The following is a 15,736-nucleotide window of genomic DNA, read 5'->3' on the forward strand; positions in this document are numbered from 1 at the left end:
AAGAAAATTTCAGATGGCACTCAGAGGCTTTTGCATCAAGTCTTCATATATATATATATATATAGGCCTATATGATCCGAAGTAACTAGTTACTCGCATTGGATACTTTTTTACTCTTACTCAAGTAACTATTAAGATTATTACTTTTACTTTGAGTAAATATTTCTATAAGTACTTGTACTTTTACTTGAGTACAGTTTTTGGATACTCTACCCACCTCTGATCGTTAATATAGTCCAAGTGACTACAGTGGCTCAATCTTAAGTTTATCAAACGACGAAAATACTTTTTGTGCGCAAAAAAACAAAACAAAAAAACGACTTTATTCCACTATTCATTTCCTTCTCTCTAGGCGTTAGTAGCGCTTCTCTGTTATATGTCACATGTAGGCTCACTATTGGCCGACCTTAGAAGCCTATGGAGAGGTGATCCAGCTCTCAGATTTAATCAAAAATACCTTAATTTGTGTTCCGAAGATGAACGAAGGTCTTACGGGGTTGGAACAACATGAGGGTGAGTAATTACTGACAGAATTTTCATTTTCATTCTTAATAATCGTGACCGCCAATAGCAGCGCTTAGTAATCGTGACGTGGGCCAATAGCAAAGCAGAATCATTGTGGGAAATACCGACTGGTTTAACGAATAAAGGTAGAATTTGTGTTCTTATCGTGTTTAACACATCTGTATTTGCTCGCGCGAGTATATCCAACTTGAAAAATCGCAGCTTGAATTTCCAGTTACCGTCGAAGAGAAACACAGGTCTTATCTGCCCTATATAAATAGCTGCCGTTCACTCTTTAGGAGTGGAAGATAGGGCGATGAGGCTGCGAGCTACACCTATGAACCATTGAATCTCTTTGCTGGCTGGTGCACCGGCTAATCGTGGTTGCCTTGATGCACTTGCTGATCTGGCCGGGTTCGGATGCCTTCCACAAATGTCTTTTTGTGCTTTTTTTCTTCATGATAATGACATCAAATGAGAAAATAACTAATGGTAACATTTCATATAACATTAAAACACAATAAAATCATTTAAAATATTTACAATCTGCACATCGAGACGAGCTCCAGGTCCGTGTACTTTTTCGTTCATTCATTATTCTCTTTCGGAATGAAAGATGAAATTTAAAAAAGGGTGCAGCTTGGTTTTTTGTTTAAAAAAACAAACAAAAAAACAGAAATGGCTGTATTTTGTTTTCCAAATGTATTGTTGTCATCAAATAATAGTATTAGAAAATTGGATGACCGATTTTAATTTGTAATATTTATTTGTAGCCTACGTTTATTGTATTTCATTTGACTGATCGCATCTTTACCCAGAAGTGCGAAGTCATAGATATATACACTAGACGTGGCCTTGGCTACGGCAGTTGATTGGAACGAATGCCTTAAATATATAAATAAATAATTGAGCAAAACTTGGCCACTAAATATTTAATATTCAATTATTTTAATGATCACAATTAGAGTTTTAATTTTATTAACTGAACAAGCGCAACATTCGGCATTCAATCAAATATTCTAAAATATGTATTATTATTAATAATGTTATTTCAACATAATATCTCGTTATTTCGACATAATATGTGTGGGTGCAACAAGCAAGATGTGCATTTGGAAATCCGGTGACGCGTGCATTGATTTTGATTAATAAACTAGTGTTTTCTGACAGTGTCGACTCGGCTGCAAAGATGAAGTTGACGATCGCCGTATAGTGAACGCGCCTATAGAGAGAAATGCACATAATGGATTACATAATCAGAGAGTAGCCTTTTTCTTTTCGTTTTGAATTATTTCGTTTAAAGACATTTCAAGCTTTGTGTATTTGATGTATTTCTCATGCAATTGGTTGATGAAAAATTGATTAAAATTAAGATACAATTTATACAAAACGAAATTCACTTTAAAGAAAGCCTTTCTACAAAACAAAACTTAATGAAGTGGTCAAAATCATGTCTGATCCGCTCCATGTCTCTCGATATATTGTGCATCCCATCTTACTCGTGCTGTTCACTTTTCATAAATCAACATACATGGGGAAAAAAATAACATTATAACATTTGAACAAATATGAAAATAAATGCGCTTATTTAATGGCTACAACAGTATAGGCCTACAGACTCTCTATTTGTACAAATTGCTGCACGTTCATTTAATTCTGAATTTTGCACACACAAGTTGATAGGCATTTGTTCAAATCAAGTTCATGATAATTGTGCGTGCATTTATGAATCATTATGATTCTAAAATCATAACAAAGTAGGCTATGCTATGTACACAAAAATCAGATGAGCCCAGAATATTCCAAACTGCCGTAGCCAAGGCGACATCTAGTGTATATAAACTTTTGATCATTTCATTTCCTGTTTGGAATGGAATAAGGAGAAATGAAAACCAGCTCGTTTATTCGTTTTTTAGTTTAGCTTAAAAAAAACGAAAAATGAGATTTTGGCTCGATTTTTCATTTTTCGTTTATGGTTTACAAGTCGGTTTATGGGTTCGATATTTCATTTGCACACGTGGGCGGCGCTGAAACGCCCCTTTCATCTGATTGGTCAAACCGCTCCGCCTTCAGTAAGCTGTGAGCTTTTCTTTCTGTCAGGCAGAATAAGAGTCAGTGCGAGTGCGGCACTGACAAATGCACTTTAATGAAATAATGTCTGAAACCACCATTCACTGTTAACTACACACAATATTTGAAGCAGAAATATGTTGCTGGTCACGTAATTCGTGCTGCTGCGACTTGCAAGCAACCCCATTAATGTGAGCCACAGTATATGACAGATTATATTAGCATATTTCCCATTGATAAATACAGTGCAAATAGTTCCGTCTCTTTGGATAAAAGTGAAGTGGAAATAAAAATCAATAATAGGCTGAACTGTACCATGATAATATGTCCATAACATTTACCACTCTAGTCTTTTATTTACATCAAAAGGCAGGTAGGCGTGTGTGACACAGCCTATTGGCTATAAATAATTTTGAAAATTAAATAGAAATAAAGTTTATATTTTTGAATTTAAGCATGTGTAGCCTACTCAGTTCACATGAAAAGAAAGAGACAGAAAAGAGAGAAGCCAGAATCAGTGAACGTAAATTAAATACTGACAAAATTACCAGGTTTGGGATTAATTGTTATTATTATTATGAGAAATTGACTCCGGCTAGAACTTTGATGCTTCACCAAACTCAGCTCAGACCCTCAGACTGGTCTAACTTGCTTCTAACTGGTCAGACTTTCCCAAAAAATCCATCGACTTGAGTTATCTGAGCAATGAAGGCCGTAATACTTAATGCTGTCCACTAGAGGGGGCGACAGGATAATAAGTGTTTTCTACTCTCTTTCCCTGTTTGCATCAGTTTAAATGACAAATAAATGCATGAATTTCATTCATAAACAGGCAATATCTGTGTATCCACTCTCTAGTTTATTTTAAGATATTGTTATTCACACTAGTTTTTGCATTTAATGTTTGTCCATCCGGAACTTTTATTTGTCATGAGCTCTGTAGCCTACTAGAAAAAAAATATGATTCAACAACACAAACTCTGTTTTTACTCGGCAAATTTGTTTTTCTTTCAAGTAAGCTATAGCCTACAAGTTATCCTGCTTTTTGCCATGACTTGCCATACTGGCCAGAATAAACAATATTTTCTCCACACGAGATATTTAAAAACCCTGCTTTTAGTTTTTTGTGAAGACGAGCGCATATCTTACAAAGGTTCCAGTTCTGTTTAGGCCATTGTAGTTTGTAGGTTGTAATAATTTGTAAGTGCCGCACTCGTACTGACTCTTATTCTGCCTGACAGAAAGAAAAGCTCATAGCTTACTGAAGGTGGAGCGGTTTGACCAATCAGATGAAAGGGGCGTTTCAGCGCCGCCCACGTGTGCAAATGAAATATCGAACCCATAAACCGACTTGTAAACCACTAACGAAAAATGAAAAATCGAGCCAAAATCTCATTTTTCGTTTTTTAAACTAAACTAAAAAACGTTATGCTGTAACTCATTTCTCGTTATTCCCTTCCAAACAGGAAATGAAATGATCAAAAAGTACACGGACCCAAGTGCCAGTAGGCTACTTTTCACAGTACTGTAGCTTTGCAGGAAGGTTTCTTCTTCAAGCATCTTGGAGACGTTCCCGCAGTTCTTCTGGATTTAGTTTGTCTCAGTTTTTTCTGTTGAGACAAAATGTGTTTTACATACAAATCCATAACAATACATTACATGATCATGAATAAATTGTAATTCCTGTAAACTGACAGTAAAAAAAAAAAAAAAAGTAATTCATATTATTTCCACTGATGTGCCACTAATGGACAGAACTCTTGTAAATTAAAGAGCTAATAGGCTGTTGGTAAAGTCACACATCACTGCAGCTGCCATTAGAAGCTCTGGTTCCCAGTAAAAGGAGAACTACTGCACATGCACAATGACTAAATCTAATACAAATTTACAGTTTTAACTCTATTTGATCTTATGACACAGTTCGTGTCAGATTTTATTGCTAATTTTACAATATGTTTGGAGATTTCAGGAGTTCCCCATTCAAGTAAATAGCAGTTAGCCTTGCATAACCTAAAAAAAGTTGCTTGGAGGCTTTGCAAATATGGCTACCAAGAGAACTGATGTTCATTGAAAGCAGAAAGCTTGTCATACTCAACTTTAGCAGAAACCTTGATTTGTTTTGTTTTTCTGAAATTAAACAGTCTGAATAGCCTTTCTTATGGTATAATATAAATAATAATCTGTTTTTGTGTTCACGCAAGAAAAAACACATGTTGGCTTGGAGTCACATGATGCTTAGCATATTTTTTAACTGTTTCTTTCAGAATTATTATGAACCATTTTTAAAAGCTGTACTGTTTGACGTTCTTATATTTTAGATGGAGAAGCTGAAAGCTCTGGGATATGTTCCTCTTCTTCTACTAGGGAAATGTTCGAAGGCCCATAAGTGGACAACGGAGGTCCAGGAGTTCCCCCCTGAGGGACATATGGTGATGGACAAAATGCTCATCCTCTGTGAGTATATTTTACAGGGGAAATTGTATTTGCAAGCACTGATACCTAAATACTGTAGCTATACAAGTTTCTATGTTAAACTACACTTTATTTACAGTTTTTCTCCATTGGTTTGGCTCATTTCTTGAAACAGAAATGACATTCTCAAAACAACATGGACAAACCTCCAAACCACTTGGCAATTGTTCACAACAGAATTGAATTTCTCATTCATTTAATAAAATTGCAAATGTCTAAGTACATGTCTCAATGTCTCAGTACATCTTTGCAAATGATTAAGTACAGGTAGCCTATATTTAGCACAATTTCCAAGTGAATAGATCTTGTTGATCTAAACTGATTGTTGATTCTCAGTCTAATGGTTGTTCGCTCCAAAACGTGTCAGCGTCATTTCATTGTATAAGTCATTACATGCACAATAGTCTGTTCAGTTGTCAAAATTAGTCAAGAACATAATACCATGAATATCATATATACATATATATACACCATATAATATTATTGGCCACCGGGCCACGGTGGATGTCCCAGGCCAGCGAGGGGGCAATATAACTATGTGTGCTGCCATATCTGAGAATGGTGTGGCCACTCACATCCCCAGTCTTGGCCCATACAATACACAGAACCTCCTCATCTTCTTGGACTGCCTTCATTTTGATTTGATCCCTGAAAATGAGAGAGGTCTCGTAGGGCCTCACCTACCACAATGTCATTGTATGGGACATTAGCCGCGTTTCCACTGTCGGGCTAGGGCCGGGCCAGGGCTTTAAACGTGCTGTGCCGGGCTGATAGCCTCGGGCTAATAGCACCGGGCCTGCGTTTCCACTGTCGGGCCAGAAGCTCCACAGCGCTTCACTAAAACACGCCCGTAACACGCCTCTCTGGAACAACGTCACACTAACCAATTCACCAACAAATGGAAGTTTTATCAGAAAACTAATCAGAAATCACTGGAAACAGCGTTGAAAACAAACATGATAAAAGCGGCCGTTTGCTGGCATTTTTGTTGTTTACTTGAATATTTAAGACCCAAGCATCGATGTTTTACCACATGTTTACAATAAAAAGTGATACATTGATCATAATGAATTAATTTATGTCAAAATTGCACATTAGTCACTCAGAAATAAATTACCGTTAGGTCTATTTCACAAAAGAAAGAGGACACACTTACTTCTTCAGTCGCGTCTGTTACTGTTTATCTGGTAGTTACAGGACATATTTACATCACATTTAGAAAGAATGCAATAATTTCTACAAATATATGCCACCAAAAATACGACATGAGGAGCTTTAGCACTCTCTCGACTCCCATACAGATATTTTTTCCGTCAGAGAAACAGAGGAAGCTCCCGAAAAAAAAGTTGCTTTATTTTATGATAGTCCGGTATAAAGAGACGAGACGTAGGCTACTGACAGATCAAATTATGATTGGTCTGATTTCTTCAAGCGTTCACTATGTTTTTTTACTAGCCTATGCGTATCTTCAAGCGTTTACTATGTTTACTATGGTAATCACGGTTTTTCCTGCATAGAGAATTATGAGGCGGCCGCCCCCGTCAAATTTCGGGCCGCCTCCGTCTGTCGACAAAAACTCAAGACGGAATCACATGATTAGATACCTCTTTTCCACCGACACGATTCCGCAGCGGGTTCACGGCCGGGTTCCATTCCATTCTCAAACCGTTCTGCGCATTTCGACTGCATCAGAATAAGCACGAGCCCGGCCCTGGCCCGAGACGCTCAAGCACAAGTCCGACAGCTCATCAGAATTATCAGCCCGAGTCCGACTCGAGTCCGTTTTTTTTAATTATTATTATTACACAGCGGCAGCCTGCCCTATTTGCAGCCATTAAAGTAGGTCAGTTTTGTTAGTTATGTTTCTTTTCATTTCTTTATCATGTTAATTTAGACAAATGTTTTGGAGCATTTTTTTTTTAAATGATGACCAAGCAGCCGAACCGACAGCGAGTATAGTAAAACAACTTTTTTTGAAATACTGAGGCAGGCTCAGGCTGCTCGAACCAGCGCTCGCAAACGAAAGGAGCAATAGCCTATCTAAACCAATTAAATTAAATAAACTTGCAGGTTATCTTACCTCAAAAATGCACGACAGAACATGGCCATTCTTTTTTCCAGTAGTTTCCAACAGTTAAACGAAAATAAAAGTCCAATCAAACGAAAAGCATCCGTAGTTTCCAACAGTTAAACGAAAATAAAGTCCAATGAAACGAAAAGTTAGAGCAGTCTTTTACAGAGCATCGTGGAGAAAAAGAATAGCATCCACAGTGTAGCCTAAGGTTTTAACCCAGTCCTCTCCCTTCTATCACTCTTCCCGCTGCGTTTTAAGTTGGCCATCTGCGATTTTTTCTCTTAATATTCTCCATTATTTGCACATGAGGTGAATCGTGGGTCGCGCTGATGGGAAACCTTCTGTGTGTGTGTGCGTGCGTGCGTGCGTGCGTGCGTGCGTGCGTGCGTGCGTGCGCGTGTGTGTGTGTGTGTGTGCGTGCGTGCATGAGACTGTCATGTCAGTCATATGTCACTATGTAATTATAAGATTATGAAAGTTATGAGGTTATGAAATGTCTTTCTGGTTGTGAAAATGTGTAAATGAAAAGCAAATGATTGTTATTCAACCACAATGTTGTTAATATGGCCCCCTATGAACTGTAAATAAAATCAAATTATCTGATTATTAAATACCTACAAATAAATAAATACATGCTTGTAAAAAGTTTTTTTTTTCACCTTCTAGTGGTCATTATACATAAAAAGATGCACCAGATTAATGCATTTATCTTTAAAATGTACAAAATTTTCTTCCGGGGGGGCATGCCCCCGGACCCCCCTAGAGGTACCGAGCTATCGGATTTTGCCACCTCCGCCTCATTTTCAGCCAGGAAAAACCCTGGTAATGGTTAGCGCGCATAGTCTTTTGCATCACACAAGGCATTCAAACATGAACGCGAGTTAAATTATTTTAAAAGTCTTTAATGCTGACAGAATCATCCGGCGCTGCCGTCTCCCGCCTCTGTTCGTAACCACTCCTCTAGCCCGAGCTGGCCCGCTCTGGCCCAAGGTATTCGACGGGCCAGAAATCCTGGCCGTTGGCCCCGAGTAAGCCCCGGAAGTGACAGTGGAAACGCGACTGGCCCTGGCACGCACTAGCACGGCCCGGCCCTGGCCCGACAGTGGAAACGCGGCTAATGTGAATTTTCCACCGTGGCCCGCTCATCAGGGCCTGGTTCACTACTCATCCAAGGATGGTCAAGGTGTTCCTACCACCTTACTCTCCTTTCCTCAATCCTATTGAGGAGTATTTCTCCGCATGGAGGTGGAGAGTGTATGAGCATCGGGCTCAAGATCAGAGGTCCCTGCTCCATGCAATGGACGCTGCGTGTGAGGATATTACAGGAGATCAGTGTAGTTGCGACTCGTTGCATCGCAAGGGAGAATATACGCTGTGATGTGGACGAGAATCTGTGGCCAGACAGACAGCAGCGTGTGGATGGCCAGGAGGGTGAGGAGGACGGTGGCCAGGAGAGGAAGGGTGAGGACAGCGACCACTGAAGAACTGTTTGTTGTGAAACTCCAGCTTTATTTACAGCACTCTAGGCTGCATATCATTTTTTGTTTGTGTGTTTATATTACAGTATATTATGCTGTATACATTTTCTTTTTACTCTGATGTATGGAAGTTATTTTATGTGTGTGAATGATAATGGTTACAATTTCCTTGGCAGTATGAGTGCAGTGTGTGATGTCAAACCTTGGAGGCTACTCTTACCCTAAAATCCCATTTCTTTTTTTCAGTTTTATACACAATTGTATTCTGTTAGCTAAAAAAAAAAAACAGTACAGTAACCATTGTCAATGAAGGACTGGGCTAAGACTGAAAGTTGGACATGAGGGATATTTCAATGGTCCTCTGCCATAGTGACAAAACATCTAAACATTTTGACTTGCAGTGCTTACACAATGCCAAAGGGACGAAGCATTTTGGGGGCACTGACTGTTTAGATGAGAAGGAAATTTAGTTTTGACACATGAGTGAACTGTTCTGGGTGAGATATGAGCTTTTGCAGGTGAACCATGGTGTTGTGCCGAACCATCCACGTTATTTTGGCAAAAGCACCAAAAGTGTTGAGAACGTCCGGTCTGTTTCGAGAAATGAGCCAAAGCAAATGAGAAGGATCTTTGCCATTTTCGTGGTACTGACTCTTTATATGGGAAAGGAATTTAGTTTTGAAGCATGAGTGAACAGTTTTGGGAGAGATATGAGCTTTTTCAAGTGAGCTATAGTGTTGTGCTGAACTGTAAGACTGTTTTGCCAAAGGATCTTAGAGTTTTGAGAATGTAATTTCTGTTTCAAGAAATGAGCCAAACCAATGGTACTGTAAAAAAAAAAAAAAATATATATATATATATATATATATATGACTTTAATGGTACTTTTTTTAAAGGTTTGAGTCCAGAAGAAGAACAAGAGGTCACAGAAGGTAATGAAGCAGAAAGGCAGGACTTGAAAGAGACTGTAGAAGATGAAGAGGACATTATACTGGAAAACAATGTAGAAATGGAAAGACTGGAGGATGAAGAGCAGATCGAAGAACAACAGATAGAAAGTGGGGAGGAAGAACCAGAGAGGCCTGTTGAGGAACAGAGATTCAAAAGTCCAGAAAAAGAGCAAGAGGACACAGAGGGTGATAGGACAGAGAGTCAGGACTTAAAAGAGGCTGTAGAAGATGAAGACATTTAATCAGAGAAAAATGTAGAAGTGAGGATGAAGGAAAGATCGGAGGATAAAGAGCAAATTGAAGAGCAAGAGACAGAAAGTGGAGGCGGAGAACCAGTGAGACCTGTTGAGGAAGGAGACATGAAAGTGAAAGAAAAGACTAAACAGGCAAAGGAGATGAAGAAACAGGTAAAGAGAAGAATGATCAGTGCACTTAAGATGAATGAAATGGAAGAGAGAAGAGAGATAGAGGGAGTCGTATTAAAACCAGAATGGTGAGTAGAAGAAGATGGGCTGAAGCAAAGACTCACTTCTATTACTCATTAATAATGCCCAACATGGCAAATTAATCCAATCTTCTAAATAAAAGAGCAAAGTGTTGATTAGAAAAGTTAACACGTCATCCTAACTGCCGTTAGAAGCTCCGGTGGCTCTAGAAATAGACAGTATTCTGAGATTTGTGTGTATGACGCTCATGCCCATTGGCTGCTCCAGTCTGAAATGTTTTTTGTTTTTCTTTATACTGTAGGGAAAAAAAATTATGAGACTGTTGTTGTCAAATTTTATTGGTGATTTCAAATCTGAAATTTAATCTTAAATGTAATTGTAGCATGCCCCCCGAACAAGGATGAGACTTTTACTGATGGTTTTATGATGTTTAATCCTTTATAAACTTTACTCCGTTCACCATATCACCAACGTAAGAGCTGAAATGTATACAAATGATATAACTGATCAGCTAACATTGTTCACATTCATATGGTCTTACATTTGTGCAAAAACGAACATATTTACAGACAAATTGCTCAACTGATTTACATTAACACACCTTTTGCCTCTTCGGAGGGGCTGCAAGCATGAAAATCAATGTTTATCAGGTCTCCGTGTCGAAGTGCCGTAGCTGCTATTTGGAATGACAAGCTGCTATATGCTATAAACTGCGCTAGCTAGAGAGCGTGCGTTCAAAAAGAAAACAAAAGCGCGCAGCTCAAAACCGGAAGTCAGCCACCTCAACACAATTTCAAAATAAAATACCTTTTTTTTTTTGTCACCTCTTCTGTAACAAACTTATGGTTATTTACACTCCCACCAAATTATGAGAGTTTGTTATATCAGGATAACAACAACGAAGAATTTTCAACATGAAATAACCATTTCTCTTAAATCAACTTATGAGCATTCTAATATCAGAATTAGCTTTTGCACAGGACGCTCTACACTAGAAAGCTTATTACTGCGTTGACCTTTGTTATTCAGTCTCTTATCTCCAAAGGAGATTTTCACTCTTCTCACGAGACCGTCCTTTCCGGTAACAGTCTCCAGGACTCTGGCAAGTCTCCATTCACCTCTGGGTGACAGTTCATCAATGTCCAACACAACATCACCTACTCTTAGATTTCTTTTTGGGGAGTGCCAGCGCTGCCTAGCAATAATGTTGTGCAGATACTCACGCCTCCACCGGCACCAGAACTGCTCAGTCAAGAACTGAACACGACGCCATCTCTTTGCTCCATAGAGGTCCTCCTTTGGGAAGGCACCAGGTGGAGGTAGTATTGTGCTGGATTTCATGTGGAGCAGGTGGTTGGGGGTAAGTGGTTCCAAGCTGTCAGGGTTGTTAAGGTTGTCTACAGTCAGTGGGCGACTATTGACTATGGCCATCGCTTCATAGAATAAAGTCCTTAATGAAGCATCATTAAGTCTGCCATGCGCAAGGGACAGAGTAGTATTCAATACACTCCTGACAGTTCTTATCTGACGCTCCCACACTCCACCTGCGTGACTGGAGTGTGGTGCATTCATCACAAAGTCGCACTGTTTTTGGGACAGATAAGTACTCAGTCTTTGGGTGTCCAGTTCACTTAGGGCAGCCTTAAACTCATTCTTTGCACCAACAAAGTTTGTTCCCTGATCACATTGGATTTGGCGAATTGCACCTCTGATAGCAATGAAACACCTTAATGCATTAATGAAAGTGTCAGTGGATAAGTCCTCTAATAGCTCAATGTGAATGGCGCGAGAGCAAAAGCAAGTGAATAAAAGTCCATACCGTTTATGTTGTTTTCGGCCTTCTGTGGTTACAAAAGGGCCAAAACAGTCCATGCCGCAATATGTAAAGGGAGGAGAGGGCTCTACGCGCTCTGCAGGTAGATCGCTCATTCTCTGACCTTCCGGAGCTTTGCGGAGTCTGCGACAGATGACACACTGGCGGACGAAAGAAGCAACGGTTCTGCTCATCCCTGGGATCCAGTAGCCACTGGATCTGATTTCGTTAATGGTGAATCCTTTTCCTTGGTGTTTTACTTTGTCATGACAGTGAGCTATTATGAGTTTGGTCACATGATGTTCCTTTGGAATCACAATAGGGTGTTTGAAAGAGTCCTTGATAGATGAAAGTCTCCCTCCGACCTTGATGAGACCGTCCGTGTCCCTGAAAATGTCTAAGTGGAACAGTTTGTTGTGATGTGGAAGCTGGTTGCCTTTGGTTAACAGTTTTATCTCTTTTCCATATGTTTGTTTTTGTACATCCTGAATGATGACATGCACTGCACTTTCTTGTTCACTCACTGTAGCCGGTGCATTTGATTTGACTTTCTTGGCCCTTCTTATGAGACGTGCTACAGCTTTGACTGCTTTGGACCATGACGAGAACTTGGACAAACTTTCTGCAATGCTAAATGTCACTGTAACTTTGGTTAACATTGTCTGTGTTCTTCTGACTTCTGGATCTCCAAGGGACGGTTCCAGCTCTACACTTTGTGTTGTGGGCAGGTCCCTCTCCCAGAGAAAGGAGGGGCCGGTGAACCAGTTGGATGAGAGAAGCTCAGTGACCGATTTACCCCTAGACGCACTATCGGCTGGGTTCTCTTCCGATGGCACATAAAACCATTGCTGAGGGTTTGTACTTTGGCGAATCTTTTGGACTCTATTCGCTACAAAGGTATGGAAACGACGCGCCTCATTGTTTACGTAGCCCAAAACTACCTTCGAATCAGTCCAGAAATACTCTTTGACTTGAGCGTAGCAGAGTTCATCTCGCAACATGTTACTAACTGAGACGGAAACTACAGCTGCAGTTAACTCAAGTCGGGGAATTGTAGTCAACTTGGTAGGAGAAACACGGGCTTTGGCTATTACCAGCGAACAGTGAATCTCCTCTTTAACGTTTTTGGCTCTTAAATAGGTGCATTGTCCATAACCACTCGTGCTCGCATCCGAAAAGTGGTGCAACTCTATTTCTTTAAGCTCACCAAAACTAGCAGGAAAGTAACAACGAGTTATGTTTACCTTGTCTAAGTTGGCAAAGTCACGTTGCCAGCTCTCCCACCTTGGCCTCAGTGCTTCTGGCAGAGAGTCATCCCAGTTGATACCTTGATGACACATTTCCTGCAGGATCCTTTTTCCGTGAAGCACATATGGCGCCAGGAAGCCAAGGGGGTCGTAGATGGATGCAACAGTAGATAAGATGCCCCTACGTGTTGCTGGTTGGTCTTTTAAAGTGTTGTCAAATCTGAAGCAGTCCCTTTCAACGTTCCATTGGATGCCTAAGGCCCTTTCTTGTGGCATGTCTTTGAATGTTAAGTCCTTTGTTTTTGTCTCTACTGCACATTCAGACGGAGGGATGCTTTGTAGAACAGCAGGGCTATTTGAGATAAATTTGTGTAGACGGAGCCCTCCTTGCTTGCATATCTCTGTGGCCTCTTGTGCGAGCTGTATTGCCTTTTCAACTGTGTCTGTGCTTGTGACTCCGTCGTCCACATAAAAGTCCCTTTCCATGAACTCAGATCCTACAGGATGTGTGTGACAGTGTTCTTTAGCTAAATACTTTAGACCGTAATTTGCACACCCTGGAGATGATGTCGCACCGAAAAGATGTACCTTCATTCTGTATACCCGTGGCTGTGTCTCTGTGTTGCCGTTTTTCCACCACAGAAAACTCAGGTAACCTCTGTCGCACCGCTGGACGTGAAACTGGTGGAACATCTTCTCTATATCGCACATTAGAGCAATATGATGTCGTCTGAACCGTAGGAGGATGCCTGTAAGATTGTTAATCAGGTCTGGCCCTTGGAGAAGATGATCGTTTAGACTTGTACCATTGTGTTTGGCGGAACAATCGAATACAACACGAAGTTTAGTGGGCTTTTTGGGGTGATAAATCCCGTGATGGGGAAGGTACCATTGTTCACCTTGTTTCCCTTCATTGTGTACTTCTTCGACGTCACCCCTTTCAATAATGTCTTTCATGTAGGTTATATAGTCTCTTTTGTACTTTTCATCTTTGTTGAACTTTCGCTTTAAGTGTTCGAGTCTGATTTCAGCAAGCTTTCGGTTGTTGGGTAAGTGTGGCCTTTGTCTGAATGGTAGTGGCATCTCACAGTGTCCTTGTTCGTTTTTCCTTATTCCCTCCTTGAGCTTGTCCAAAAAGATGAGATCCTCTTGTGAGACTGTTTTGTCGCTTGCCTTTGTGTCCTTAAAATCTAACTCTAGCACGTTAATCACGTCCATGGGAGTTACAGGGGGTAATTCCTTTATTGTGATTCTATGACACAAACTTGACTGAGTTTCATTGAGCGCTGGTGTGGAGCCTCCAACGATACTCCACCCTAGGTCAGTGCGGATGGCATATGGCTCCTCACCTTCTCCTAATAGAACTTGTCTTGGAGCTAAAGTTCTGGGACAGTTAAATCCGATAAGAAGTCCAACATCACAACTCAGAAGAGGTGGTATCTTATCAACAATTTCGGTCAGGTGGGGCCATTGTTTTGCTGTGTCACTAGTGGGAATGTTGTCATAGTTAACTGGAATAAAGTCTTTGGTGTATGAGAGGGGTAGGTCGATACAAATGTCTGAGTCATAACCTCTCACACGCAGACCAGATACTCTGTTACTCTTGACAATAGAGTGAACACCCAGCATGGTAGTTAATTTTAACTTTACAGGGTGAGTGTCCGCGCGTAGCTGGTTGCTTAATTCTTCACAGACAAATGTGCTGTCACTTTGTGTGTCTAATAGTGCATAAACTAACTGCTCTTTAGACGGGCTCTGAACTGTAGACACCCAAACAGGAACAATCATGGATGTGCTACTTGACTCACCCACCTTAGTAACGTTGAGAGCTGTGACTGTCGCGGTTTCATTTGGAGTGCTTGGAGCGGTGTTGCCAGAGCTGCGAGATCTTTCATATGCCTTGTGATTGTCATTGTGCAGACAAGTGGGATGCCTTCCTTTGCAAATGTCACAAGTGTGGCGATGGCAACAATCTTTGGCGTTATGGCCCACCTTTAAGCATCCATAGCACAGTTTATTGTCCTTAACATATGTGCGCTTCTCTTCTAAGGGCTGATCTGAAAAGTTAGGGCACTTTGACAACTGGTGTTTTTCATCTTTGCAAAACATGCAGGGTACCTTTAATTTTGTGTTGCTTGTCCTTGCCTTGTTGTTTTGTACCGTGGTTTGCGTTGTGAAGACTTGTGAGGATCTGTTTGGTTTAAAGTCCTTTGTGGTCCTTTTTTCGTAGGATGAGCTGCATGAGTGAAGAGCATATGAAGAAGTGACCGGGTTGCATGCGATCTCTGCTTCGACTGCCACAAATTGTGCAAAGTCTTTGAAAGAGGGAAAATCCTTGCCATCCATAAGTGTAACTGTGACCTGTCGATTCCAACGGGCTGCCAGCCAGTCAGGAACTTTCTGCAACATCTTTTGATTTTCCTCACAGTCACTTAGTATTTCTAGACCTTTTACATATGGTGTGGCTTGGAGACATGCATTTAGAAAGTCTGAAAATGTCCTTAATCCTTCCTTATCCTTTGAGCTTATTTTAGGCCATTTTGACAGCTTGTCTCTGAAAGCTCTCTGGACAACAAAGGGTGGTCCATAACGTTGGTCAAGCTTTCGCCATGCATCCTTGTATGCCTCTTCATCACTGCGATAGAATATGCCCTCAAGACATTTTTGTGCTGGGCCTGTGAC

Source organism: Leuciscus leuciscus (assembly GCF_965113295.1).
Source record: "Leuciscus leuciscus genome assembly, chromosome: 23".
Lineage (NCBI taxonomy): Eukaryota > Metazoa > Chordata > Actinopteri > Cypriniformes > Leuciscidae > Leuciscus > Leuciscus leuciscus.